Genomic DNA, 13938 nt, shown 5'->3' with positions numbered 1-13938 from the left:
TCTCTTAAGAACTAATGGCCAAATTAGAGCAATTCTCATGCTTGCTGTATGCACCAAAATCTTTGGTTCATTTTGCTTTATATTTGAGACTCAGTCTATTCCTGCTTGTTGTCTATTATTTTCTATTGTTCCTATTACGGAGAGCTTTCACAGCAATGATTTCAGACATTCAAATTAGACTATTGCTGCATCTGCCTTTTACTATTTCTGTATTGTACTTTTGCATTTGTGTAATAAATCTGCATGGTTTTCCTAAATTCTGCTCTAAAACTCACTTCTTGAGTCGTTTTTTCCCTACTGACAGTATTAGCAAACGCTGTTTTGAACTTAGTCTCTGGAACACATTGCCCCGTGATTTGAGGTTAACACTGTACCAGCTCCACCCAACATTTGGACGTGGTATTGAATTATAGATTTTGTTGGTGTAGAGCGCACCCACAGTTGATAACTCTTTAACTCTTCCAGTAACGTCTGTCTGCAAATGGTAGTTTGTATTTAGACTGACTCATGATAATACCCTGAGGATAATGATCATATCAAGTTTGATTTGGGAATAAGAGCAATTAAGTTACCTGTTACACTTAATGTTATCAATATGCACTGAGTAATTCAAAATTTATAACACAATGTACTCCTTTATTAGGTGCATTTCAAGTGTTTTTTAAGTTATGATATGGTATTTTTTATTCTTGTTATTGTATTTTTTAAAGAAAGGGAGATACTGTAACTTTATTGGGTATTAAGATTGCTTTGCATATGGAATGTTAGATGTCTGTGAGGTATGTATGTTCTACTGATGCCCATTAAATGCTTTGCGGGCTTGTTAATTGTTACCCTTTGATGTGGACCTGCTAAATAATAATTTTCAAGTTGTGTTTCTGACTGTGGCTCAACACAACAGGCTTACACGCTACAAGATGGCTTTGGTCTTTTGGTGCTGTAGCCTTTGCTCCATGGTCCACCGCCAGGAGAGTGCAGAGGGCCTTCCGTCAATGGGCTGATGCCTCTTGAAGTGGTGGTACCCTACGCAGGAGTTTGGCAGGCTCAACACCACACTATGTGTTTATTAATGCAGGATAGTGCTCTCCTCGACAGCAACAAAATGGCAGTGCCTGCAGTTTGTTGCAGATCGTTCTGAACTGCTGTATTGGCGGGACACAATAGTATTGAAGTGTGTCCTGGGGCGCTTTGTGGCCTCCATAGAGTCATTTTGGATTCTGAGGCTCTCTCAACAGTGGCCAGTGGTGTTGGAAACAAGGTGAGATTGGCAGTCAGAGAATAGAGGAGAGGGTGACGCCCACTGAGATGCTTGATACCTTGCCCCCACCACATGATGGGCAACCCTGTTTGTAAGACTGTACAGCGTGGGACCTGGGGCTGAATGAGGATGACACCCAAGGAAAGTAAATATTACCCCATGAAAGGAGACAGTGACCTCTTTACTTTGAAATCCCAGAACCTTAGAGGTACCGGGAAAGTGGAGCCAGGCCCTTCTCAATCTAAAGGAGCAAGCCTCTAATGGGGGATTCTTAATTACGTCCACCTTGTGAGACTTGCAAGGAAACCATGTGATGAAATGAGAGCAAGATATTGTCACCGAAGTAAGCAATACAGGAAGGAAGCAATACAGAATGTTAAGAGCCACTTGCAGGGCCTGACTGGCTCCCAGGCTTTTCCATGGGCAAGCAGGGTGGATTTAGGTTTTACTGCCTTTGGTGCCGGTTTTGTTGCTGGGGGACCTGCCGGCCATGTTCCAACCTGCAGTGCTTCTAAATAAACACTACAAAAACAATTGGTTTAAAAGTGTGCTCAAAGTGGACCGTAAAATTATTTGGTTTTTGCATTGCTTATTTAGAAGTGCTAAAAGTAGGAACATGGCTGGCAGGCTAGTACGTCCCTGTCCACATGGCCTCTGAAGAATGAGACACTATGCCATTAAACACTCAATGATTGCGGTTCAAACTACTTTGCAAGGTCAGGGAGACGCAAATTTTAAGAACTCTGTTTGTGCCTCAATTTTCAACATAGGGCCTGATTTAGAGTTTGGCGGACTGGTAACTCAAATACATGATGTATAACCTTAAGGTGTCCCTATTGTCCCCAACAAAGCTGAAAGTGAAAGATGTCAAAACTTCTTTCACATTTTCAAATCTCAAAGCAGCACAGGAAAGCCTCAACATGAGAAAGGAGCAAATTAGCACAGAGTTAAGGATTCACGTTAACAGTTATTTACAAGACTGCAGAAATTATGAAAGTGACACTGGCTTGAATGCCTTTTCCTTAGGCTGGAAAGGGTAACTTTGAATAATGCCGTTTACGGTGATGCAGCGTAAAATGCTGCTTAGCTCATACAAGACATACAAACTAATTTTGACAATAAAACCTTATTGTGCACTTTGCACATAATTTAAAATTTATATCGAAAATGAGTAAGATTTATAAAAATAAAGAGTTTAATATGATTATTGATATTTCATTAACAAAATCATAGTGACAGATTATTGATGTAAATTTCTTGTTATAATACAAATTAACACAGATTATTAAAATTAAGCTGTATATCTATGTATAAATGAATTTTACACTCACTTGTGCAAATGCTGGTGTAAAAGAACAATATATTTAGCCTAAAAATTGTACTGCATCATAACACACAATACGTTGGTGCAAAAAGTTCATATTTCAAACTGCATAAATAAAACTTTCAGTATAAATGCTTTATATCCGTAGTTTTAGATTTCCTAGAATGACACAATTATATAGATTTTTAAGAATAGCTTATATGTATATATTTTGAACATTTTAGTAGTAAGCCATACTTAGAGTTGGACATTTTGACGCAATACCTATTCAGAGGATCACAACGTCATCAATATATGACATGTTTTATTGAATTTCGTTATGCTTGAACTTAGATAAGTTCTTATGTAGTAATTAAGAAATGTTGACTTTAAATGCATTTAAATGGATTTTTTCCTTTAGGCCTGCACTGTTTCATAGTTTTTAGAGAAACTCTTGCTATGTTTTTCATCATAACAATTAACTTTATTTGTGCCATACACATGACACTCTTTACACAAATAAACGCCTTTTCCATTTGTGAGTGAAATCATGAGAACTTGGACTTTTGAACTGTCACATAAAGAGCAACATTTTGAATAGGCTCTTTGTCAACTAAACTGTATGGCCAGAATGGACAGTTGCTTCCATGAAAAATATGAGAAAAATCAGAAACGTACCCTCTGTACCTTGTGATTGGAAGGTAGCAATATGTTGATCAGACCACATGGAGTGACTATGATGTCACATATGGACGATATGGAGTATAAAAGGTGTCTTTCCTTAAGGGAGTGAGGTTGTGTCCGCCCTTCTTTTTAGGGCTATTTTCTTGTCCTTTTTTGCTGGATTAATTGTCAGTTCCTTTTCAGTTTTCTTGGAGAGGAAGTCCTATTACAGAGTACCTTTCATTCCACTCTACTGACACTATTTTACTGATGAACTTAACTGCTGGACAATTTTAAGCTGTCTGGTGAGCAGACCAGACTCCACCTCTTAGAAATATAGCTCCATTCCCTTTTTGCCAATTCCCATGGACTTTCATTTAGAGGACTTTAACCAAACCCCTGGTCCCGATGCAAAGAGAACGTTTTTTTAAAAATTATTCTCCTACCCCTGCGGTTGGTAGGAAACTCTAGCCTAGCTGATATATTCTGACAAATATTTAGTTTTTTACTACGTGCAATAAGACTCTTGAGAGAATAGCTTAAATAGTTACTTGTATGCATTTATTTTGGATCTTTAATACAATAGTCTTTTATTATATGTCTTGATGTTCTTTAAACAGAAACTGTGCCTACTAAAATCTGTTTTCTATTACATGACAGAGAGAGCCATAGATTATTTTCAGATTATCAGGTTATTTTGCTCTTCTTCTGCATAGCCACAGAAGAACTACTGGTTTGTATTCATGTAGTTTGAACTTCTTCAGGTGATTTGGTCTCTCTATTGCCATTCTTTATATTTATAGTACGGTCCTGAGGGTGGTATAGTTCAATTTGATCACTAACCTGTAAATTGGCTAACAATTATAGGTCCTCATTGGGTGGCCAATGCCTCTGTGGGTGAGATAAAGACATGTACTGTGATTAAGTTAATAAGATTTGGGCCAGACACAGTTCTCCTGCAACAAAACTTAGTCACGAGTTGGATGGTTATGTACAGTAACTAGAAGGATTTAGGGTGCTTAAACATTATTTTCACTTTCCAAGCCAAAAGGTACAGAATCCGGTTGTTCAGCTCAAAGATTGATGGAGTACCAAGTTGGTACTTCTTGAAGCAGAATAGGAGTGTGAGCATTAATAGGGTTGTGTGTTGCGATTGCTCTGGCTTAGATTGTGTGTTTTAATTGGCTGTGTGATGTTATGTGAAGTTAAAATGTTTGCGTGCGTGTGGCGCTTTAATGCAAAGAAGTTGAAGTAGGTATTCTGTCTGTTTGTGGCCTAAGATCCCAGGATAGATGAATAAAGTATAACTATGTGGTGGTTTCAGTGTAGGAGACGCAGTGCAGTTGTTTGCTGTGTTGTGGTGTTTGTCGTGAGACGTAGTCAAAACATCTTATGGATAGGGACTTTCCTTGTCTCAGGTGCACAGGGAGTAACTGTAAAAGTCAGGGTGAAATTCCGCTGGTCGAGGGTTTCATTTAGAGTGAATCTTAGTTTAGAATATGTAAAATTGTTTTAGTGACCTTATGAGAGCAATTTTTGAGTTTCCTTTAGTGCACCAGGCTTAGTTTTTGAAATCGCTTGCATATTGTTGTGCATTTACTTAGAAGAATGCGTTGAAAAATTGTAAAGGAGGGAGAACTTGTGCAAGGAGTGAGATCTTTGTCACAGTGTGTCGCGCTGTGATTGGTCAGTTGGTTTGAATCTGTGCTGGGATTGGTTGACAACGTCATAAAGACTTGCGCCATTATGGGTAGTGATTTTTAAACTAGAGGATGGTGGGAGAATTTTGGTTCCTGTGTTTTGGGAAAACATTCGAAAATATAACGCTGAATATAAATGACGTTTTTCAAAGCCTTACGAAAATTAATACAGGGGGATGTGACCAAAACTTGTTATAGGTGTGAGAAGATGTACTTTCGTGTAGTTCCTACAAATCTATGTAGGATCTGTGCGTTTAGACAACATAAACTAAGGGTTTGGTGTCCAGACTGATTCCAGACACCCCCAAAGGATATATTAGTCTGTAGACCAGCTAGCTCACAGTGCCACTATAAGTCCTTCTTCTTACCAAGAAGTGAATAGATTCTTGAAACTATCGAACATGACAACCCTGACCCCTAGGGATCGTGGAAACAGTACAGTACTTTTCAATTAGTCATTTGTGCTTACTTTGTCTCAGAGATAACACAGAATAAACAGTGGAGACGTTTTCAATAAGCATTTTTTGAACCAAGGTCATTCTATTGTAAAATACATGTGCTGCAACAACCATTAGACAAAAACAGATATATACGATAATGAGCACCAACAGAGTAAAGAAAAGGTAGAACTCTACCATAGTGCTAACACAATGGATATATGCAGGCATACAGATACATAACAGTAATAATGCGTACTCCTAGAATGCAAACCCTAACTGCAGAAGATGGTAAACATGCTGTGATACTGAGAATCCTAATGAATAATACATGAGGCTAGTTTTCGGAGAAAACCACACAACAGTCATGTAGCCCCTAACTAGGTAAAAGAACAGCATCAGACCCTTTATGTAGAAGAATGGTAGGACAGATGTAGGTAAAAGGTCATGTAGCTACCTAGGCCTATATTGGGGTACATTGTTGTTCATAACAGTACCACCTGAGGGTACACCAGGGATACATCGTAATGATGGACAAAGTATTACATCCATGTATTTGGCTCGAACAATGGCACAAAATTACAGAGAAAGATGAGGTTTTACAGTTTCCTCGTCATGGAACATTGAATTTGAGAATCATTGAGAATTTAAGGAGAAAATTATACAAAATGAGACCGCCTCCTAGAGCTGCTCAATTCGAAGCATTAAATACTTAAGAACACAGGGCTCATCAGAAAGAGAAAGTAAATTATTAGGGGAAGTAAAGAAAAGCATTTATACATTCCTGTGTAATGATCTTAAACATACCAATTGCAATTTACTGCCTTCATTTAATTTCCACGCTGATTATAACTATTCTAAACGTGCGTAAATTGAGATGCTGTTATTAGAATTGATTTGCAAGCAGAATCTCTTCCATCAAGTTCCTTACCTTTACAAACATCCTTCTCGTTCCCTCCAGGAATGTATAAATGCAACTATACATGAGATGAATATGGGAGGGAGACCTAGACATCAATTAAGAATTTAGTGGCGGTTTATAGTCACGGTTAGCGGGAAAACGTTGAAAAGGTCATGATATAATCGCTCTGCAATATGTTTAAACATGTACTTAAATACATCTTTTTTGTATTGAAACATTGTTTTTTAATTGTAGAAATACCCCTGACGAAGGGCCAAGACAAGGCCCGAAATGCATTGGGTTATCGTGAAGAATTCATGAAGATTACTGGCATACACTCGTAGCTACCGATTAAGGCCTCAGCATGTCTGTAGCTTTTGAGGTTTTAGTGATGCTAGCAAAATGCCTCGCACCTGACTTTTGATAAATCCTGGATATCGTGAACAACTTGAATAAACTTTGAATTAACGTTGGAACGAACTTGGTTTAAAACGTCGCATTATTGGAATGCTTCTATGATCGCTGTGCGTCCGGTAATGGGGTGAGAGTTTGCCCCATTGTTCCTAATGTTTTCACAAGCACGTGGTTTAGGGCAGACCACGATTCTGGGCCAAGCACGCGAATGAATAGAAAAGTGACAAACTAGTGATAAAACCGGTGTGCACTCTGTCACTCTCTTTTGGATTAAAATTCTAAAGATACCACACTGATTTCTCTAATAACAGCTCTTTTAAACCCATTGAATTTGAATGCTCTAGGTGCATTGATTGTTCCCGTTACTATTAGTCCTGTTCTACCTCTTTGTAAAATGTGGGTCATAGGGAAACATTGCCCATACTATGACTATACCAGCTGGACTGTATAGGGTAATCCAGTGGATTTGCTAACAAGACCATTACTTCAGACGCCTATGGTTCCGACTCGAAGGACTATCACAGGTACTCAGAGTACAAGTTTCATTTTAGATCAGAGACAATTTGACCCAACAAACAGAATGGTTCAGAGGTTGCCATCTTGTTATATTCCCAGAGTAGGTGAGCGTTCTGAAATAGGTTACAATGCTTCTGAAAAAATTTGCCTGTGGGAACTTCTGTTCCTGATGCATCTTTATTAAGTACAGAACATAGAAAAGTTGATATATGATGAATTGAGATTTGTTTTAAAATACTTCAAGATAACAATCTGGGTTTATTCCTCAAGAATTTAATGATTGGCTCAAAGGGTGCAGTACTCCAATTAATAATAAAAGTCCTGAAACTATTTCAGTCCCGGAAAACAAAAACACTATAGATGTGACCAAACTGAAGGTAGAGTTAGAGGAAATGATTTTGGGAATGCTTAGTCCATCTTGATTAGACACATACCATGAGGAGAAACTATTGTTTTTCGGTAAAGACATTACACGACGAGCTAGACAGACAGACAATACGCTGATGGAATTGACTCAGTAATTTGAAATTGATAATCAGAAATCAAACATTTTGCAAAGGCTGTACAGATTCGACTTTAGTGACAAAGATTTTGGAAATATGAGGCCAGCTGGAACTAAATTTTAGATTAAGGAATGAATGGTCCTGATTAGAATATGAAATAAGAGAGAGAAATGGGAAGGCAGATGGTCAAAAAAGAAGGAAATGACATGGGGGCGTGGCCAAGCAAGATGGCCGCACGGACGTGATCCATGTTGGCTCCGTCCTGTCCCGCTGCCTGATGCGTGTTTCGAGCCCCAACATCGTCAACAAACACTACTAAGGGACCAGGAAGATGAGCGGAGACTGATGGAATAAAAAGCTTGGGCGGAGATCGCAGAAATCTTGAGGAAGACTCAGACGAGCTGCGGAGGAGGAGGGAGCCATGATGGTACTGGTCTAATGTGCGCACCGGAGCTGAGCTGCGGGAAGGGGCCGGGGGCCGAGTTACGCAGTAGCGTGGTGCCGTCAACAGCCTATCAACCGAGGAGGTGGTTGGCAGCAGGGAAAGAATAGAGCCAGGCGGACAGAAGAGAGCCCGGGGTCATGCTCCGCGGTGTCGGCCCGGTGCATACAGGGCAACGGCAGCGGGGAGCGGCTGATACCTGAGGTGCCTCCCGGGTCCTTGAATCCTCGGAGAGCTGGTAGGGAGGTGAGGGGGGCCCACGAGAAGTCTGCCATTGTTGGTGGAGAGGAAACCCTGAGGTGTCCCACCTGATCTTAAAATGGCGACTGTCTCTCCCTCTTGCAGCTACAACACGGTAGACTCGCCATAGGCACCTTGGAAAAGGGGTGGCGGCTCCTGCTGACATCCTTAAAGGACTTCAAGGTTGAACTGTGCAATGAACTAATGGGAGCCCTCCAGGCCTCAATGGAACAACTGAAAACGGACCCATCAGAAAAAATGTCGACGTTGCAACAAGATGTCGACTCTATGGGGTCAAGACTGCTAGAAACGGAGGCCCAAACGCAAGAACTAGATAAAAGAATGACGGACACGCAAAACAAGGCCCATCACCTGTAAGCACAACTTAAAGGGGCAATACTCCAGAACGAAGATTTAGAAAATTGGTCCAGGAGAGACAATATACGTATCAGAGACCTGGAGGAGGGGGCGGAAGGCCCCGACCTGGAGGCATTAATTGAAGGGCTCTTTGCAGACATATTGGTGCCTAAGCAGATGAAGGCAAAATAGAGAGGGCCCACAGGGTTGGGCCGGCGGCACCTGGAGAGAGACGACACACTAGCGACATACTGGTCAAACTCATTCATTTAAGGCCAAAGAGGCTATATTAAAAGAAGCCAGGAAAAAAAGATGGCATCTCCTTCCAAGGGTTTAAATGCTCACTTTTTCAAGACTTATCACAGACGACTTTATAGCGACGCCAGGCCTTCAGAGCACTTACAGAGAAACTATGCGAAGACCAGGTGCAATATCGTTGGACTTTTCCCTTCCCCTTGAATATCAGAACAAACAATTCCACATTACGGAACTCAGAGAGGGTCTGAAAATCCTAGCTCTGCCGCCGCCTGGAGAGGACACTTGCAGCATGAGGGGAAGTAGGAGAGTCATCTCGATCGAAATTAACACAGTGGACAGCAGTCTCGAAAGGTCGCCGAATGAAGACTTGAACCAAGGGATCGAAATGCATTTTTCGGAATGCTGGGTGGGCTACGGAGTGATGTCCTGCAACATGAGGTCGAAAGTGGCGTTCATTTTGTAGATTAGTCATTTGTGACTTTTGGATCACAAAGTTATACTGGTTATGCATTCAGGCGCAGGGGACGGTGGGCTTCGGCTGCGACTACAGTTGCCACCCATTGGCCTGATTGCTGACAAAATGGGCAGGGAGTAATCCTGCGTATCAGGTTTCAGTTTCGATATTATTTGTTTTTAATGGGGGGTTTCTTTTCTGCGGGGTGTGGTGGAGAAGCGCGACCTGGGAGGCATGGGATGTTTCCTCCGGCAGCGGTGAGGGGCTTATGAAGGAAGGGAGTGGGGACCAGCTACAGTTAGTTCCAGGAGGGCAGGAGCCACGGGCTCAGTGGGCGCCACATTTGGTAGGTAACAGGCACAGTCTAGTGCTATGATAACGATCGCTTCATGGAACGTTAAAGGACTGAACTCTCCACTTAAGGGACAAAAGGTATGGAAATATCTGCTGAACCACCAATTAGAAGTGGGGGAGCTACAGGAGGCACACCTTAAACGATCAGATGAAATGAGGCTCAGACATAACCACTACTCACTGATATATAGATCCTCTTCCAAAACCAAACATAATAAGGTGGCTCTAATGTCTCATAACTGCACCAAATTCCAACCAGAGGTGTTAAAGACAGATAAGGAGGGGCGAGTGGTAATGGTAAAAGGGAAACTTAGAGGTAGGTAGGCCACTTTCGTCTCGGCCTATGTTCCTAACTCTGGCCAGGCGGCTTTTGTGCATACACAATTGGATTTAATAGGGGGTTTGCCGTAGGCCACATAACTTTAATCTTACCTGGCATCCAACGGAAGACAGCACGCATGCCCACAGAGCGATGGGGGCTACTTTCCTGACACACTGAAGCAGGCTTTTGTTGATATAGGCTCATAGACACTTGAAGGAAGCTTCAACCGACCACTAAGGATTATACATCCTTCTCGCACGTTCACCAGTCTTATTCTCGGTTGTTCAGGAGGTACACTCCAAGATACTAAAATCCTCCTGTTATCCTTGTCCGACCATAGTCCAGTGGCCATCTGTCTGCATTGGGGGGGAAACAACAGGGTCCTCCAAGGTGGTATTTTCCAGCTTCACTGATACGAAATAGATTGTTCAGGGATGAATTGAGGGAAGCGAAAAATGAATACTCCCAAATAAATGTCCCACAAGATACATCTGCTTAAAGCAGTCCTGCGGGGGAAATGCATCACATTGAGTTCCACATTACACAAGCAGAAAGCAAAAGAAAGGGGTGACCTAGAAGCCACTCTCTCCCAGATAGAATGTGAATACAAAAAGATTCCCACGCGCACTCTGAAGCGACAGCTGAGTGCTTTGAAAGGGAAATTAGGAGTGATCTATACCTACAGAGCAGAATTCACATTGCTCCGACTGAGGCGCAATGCCTACTTTTTTTTTTTGTTGAAGTTTTATATAGCGCTGGCTAGACCCGGAGGTATCAGAGCGCTTTACATAAGGATCATAGCGTTACAGCTTACAAAATTACATCAATTACAGGTTTCAAAGACATAAAAGAAAAACAAAAACATGAGATGCAGGGGAAGGAAGGAAACTCAACGGGGCGAGTAAAATCGTGTCAGCCTAGGGGGTGAGCCAGAGCCAGACTCCTCTGTAGCTGCATAGGACAGCTCCACCGGGCATCGGCCAAAGTTGCTGGGGCCCCGCGGTAGGTACATACAGTTTAGGTGTCCGCCTAGGGGGTGTCATCAAAATTCCATCGAAAGGTGCTGGTCCAGGTGTCCTGCGCGAATCGGTTGGATTTCAGCTGTGGATATTTCCCTCATCGACTCTATTAGAAAGGATGAAGAGGATGGCTGCCATCTTAGGGTCAGGCACGCTTCATAGTTCAAGCTTCCGGTTCCTTAATTCGGTCTGGCTCCAGGGCCTGCACCTCCTTACTTCCTGTGGCCTTTCTGTAGATTCTTGATAAACATCTACTTCTTGATATACCAGTTTCCCCCTCTCAGGTGAGCCTAGTATTTTGGCTGCCATTTTTAAGTCAGGCGAGGATTTCTGACCTGTAGTGTCTTAATCAGTATTCTCCTGGGATTCCTGCAGCAGGGGTGATGGGGACACGGTGCAGCCCCAGAAGATCTCAGGACCTCAGTGCCTCCGCAGCCCCCCAGTACAGCAGCCCCGAACCAGGCCTGCAGAGCGGCCCCCACAGTCTCGCAGCTTTGAGCTGTTTGGCTATGTGACTCATGCTTCATCCCCAGCTCAGGAGCCCCCATCATAAGTTTTCACTAGGCGCCCAAGAGTCCGAGCCGCTCTCACCTTTCTAGTGAGAAGACCGCAGATGACAGGGAGTAAGTAAAGGATCGCTCATCCGTGATTCTCCAGTCAGCTGCCACTCCATCCCGGCAGCCTCTTCTATAAAGTAGCCCGCCGGCTCTTCCCCTGCACTGCCCGGTTTCTCCCACTGCACCAGCGTTCTTCCTCGCAGCTACGAATCTCGCATATACTACTCAGCTGCAATGAGGATCGCCCCCAGTTGTCCACTTCCCTCGGTCTGGTCCTGGGCGGACGCTGGAGTAGTCACTGCCACTCCTGTAGCATCATCTGGTAGAAACATCTGGGCGGCCTCGGACCCCTGCTCCGGGACCCCCGACCAGTCTCTCCACTTGTTCGGCCTCAGCGCGGCCTCTCCCCGCCATCTTGCCGAGATTCTGTCTGGCCCTCGGACGGTCAGCAGGACGTCCTCCGCTGATCGCCTTCGCCCCAAACCAGCACCCCAGGCGGCTGGATACTTCCCACGGCCAAAGAAAGGGCATCGGGACAGCCAGACCCCGGGGATCCATCTGTTTGAAATTTGGTGCGGCGGAGCTGCGTAGGAGAGCTACTGCACGGGCGCCATCTTGCCTACATGTGCCCGAGGAAACAAAATGGGTACACACCTTGCGCGTCAACTCCAGGAGAAAAGAGAAAAGGAGCATATTGGGGGGGATCAAAGGTGGTAATGGGGAAATAGCACATGAAGATCAGACTAAGGCGAATATATTTGGTAGGGTTTATCAGGAGGTTTATATGGCAGCCCCCTACGACACCCAAATTGAGACAGACTATCTGAACTCATTGACCCTCCCACAAATCCCGGTCGCATGGCAGGAACAATTAGAGACCCCAATATCTGAGGAAGAAGTGAGACTAGCCAATAAAGCACTAAAGGCCCATAAATCGCCAGGGACTGATGGTTTGACCGCTCATTTTTATAAAACATATGCGCCCGAACTGATACCACATATGGCGTCCCTATTCAATGACATTGCGTCAAGTCGGGGGGTGTCTGCATCCATATCGGAAGCTCTGATTGCCATCATTCCAAAACCGGGGAACGTTCCCCAATACTGTGCATCCTACAGACAAATAGCTTTGCTCCATCTGGATGCCAAATTATAATCAGCTATCCTAGCGTCACACCTAGAGGATTTAATGCCCGAGATTATTCATTCGGATCAATCCAGATTGATAAGAGGGTGGCAGACGCACGACAATATACGTAGAACATTGCACCTAGTGGAAAAGGTTTCCAGATTTAGAAACCCGGCGGTCTTGGTAGGGTTGGACGCAAAAAAAGCTTTCAACAGGGTGGACTGGCACTTCCTATTCCTCACATTAAAACACTTCGGGTACAGAATTAGGTTTATTCAAATGATCAGAGCTAACTATGTGAGCCCGAGTTCCAGAGTCCAAGTAAATGGGATCAGTTCCAACACTTTTAGGCTGGCCAGGGGAACACGTCAGGGGTGCCCTCTCTTCCCTGTTGTTCGCCCTGAGTATTGAGCTGCTGGTGGCCCAACTACGGGCATCACAGGACATACTAGGCATCCGGTTCGGAGGGGACGAACATAAGGTATCGCTATTGGTGGACGATGTACTTTTGACAACCACATCCCCCAGAACTTCACTGCGAGCCCTCCAAGGCAAATTGCAGAGATTGGAGGCTGTTAAGGGTTTTAGAGTCAACTTGACTAAGTCCGAGGTGTTAAATTCGACGGTGATGGAGGGAGAGAAATTCCTAATTCAAGGAGAATGCCCTTTTGCTTGGGCCAAATACGAGATAACATACCTAGGGATCCAGATCACCCCACGTATAGGAGATCTGTTTAAGTCGAACTTCCCAACCGCGATCTCCCAGACACAGAATGAGCTGAGAAGATGGAAGCCACTGTTCATTTCATAGCTGGGGAGGATAAATGCAGTTGAAATGACTTTTCTTTCTAAGTTATTATACCTATTTCAAGCGCTCCCGATAGAAATGGAGAAAGATTTCCACCCTGGGATTCTCTCCATGATTTTGTGCTACATCTTGCAAAATGGGAGGGCCCGTCTGCCTTTCCAGGTGCTGAGGAAACCGAGGTCAGAGGGGGGAACAGCTCTGCCTGACTTTGGGCTGTACTACAAGGCGTCGCAACTCCGAGTGATTTCGGAATGGTCCAAGCGGGAATCGGATAAGCACTGGCTCCACATGGATTGGGCTATT

General features: G+C 43.5%; 1 protein-coding gene across 4 annotated transcripts in view; it reads right to left on the bottom strand.

Annotated features, from left to right (window-relative positions):
- B3GLCT (beta 3-glucosyltransferase) overlaps positions 1-13938 on the bottom strand; it is a 1060368-nt gene that overhangs the window by 197664 nt on the left and 848766 nt on the right. The gene's annotated exons all lie outside the window — the stretch shown is intronic.

The sequence above is a fragment of the Lissotriton helveticus genome, chromosome 8 (genome assembly GCF_964261635.1).
Source record: "Lissotriton helveticus chromosome 8, aLisHel1.1, whole genome shotgun sequence".
NCBI classification, from domain to species: domain Eukaryota; kingdom Metazoa; phylum Chordata; class Amphibia; order Caudata; family Salamandridae; genus Lissotriton; species Lissotriton helveticus.
This window is presented reverse-complemented; position numbering and strand designations above follow the sequence as displayed.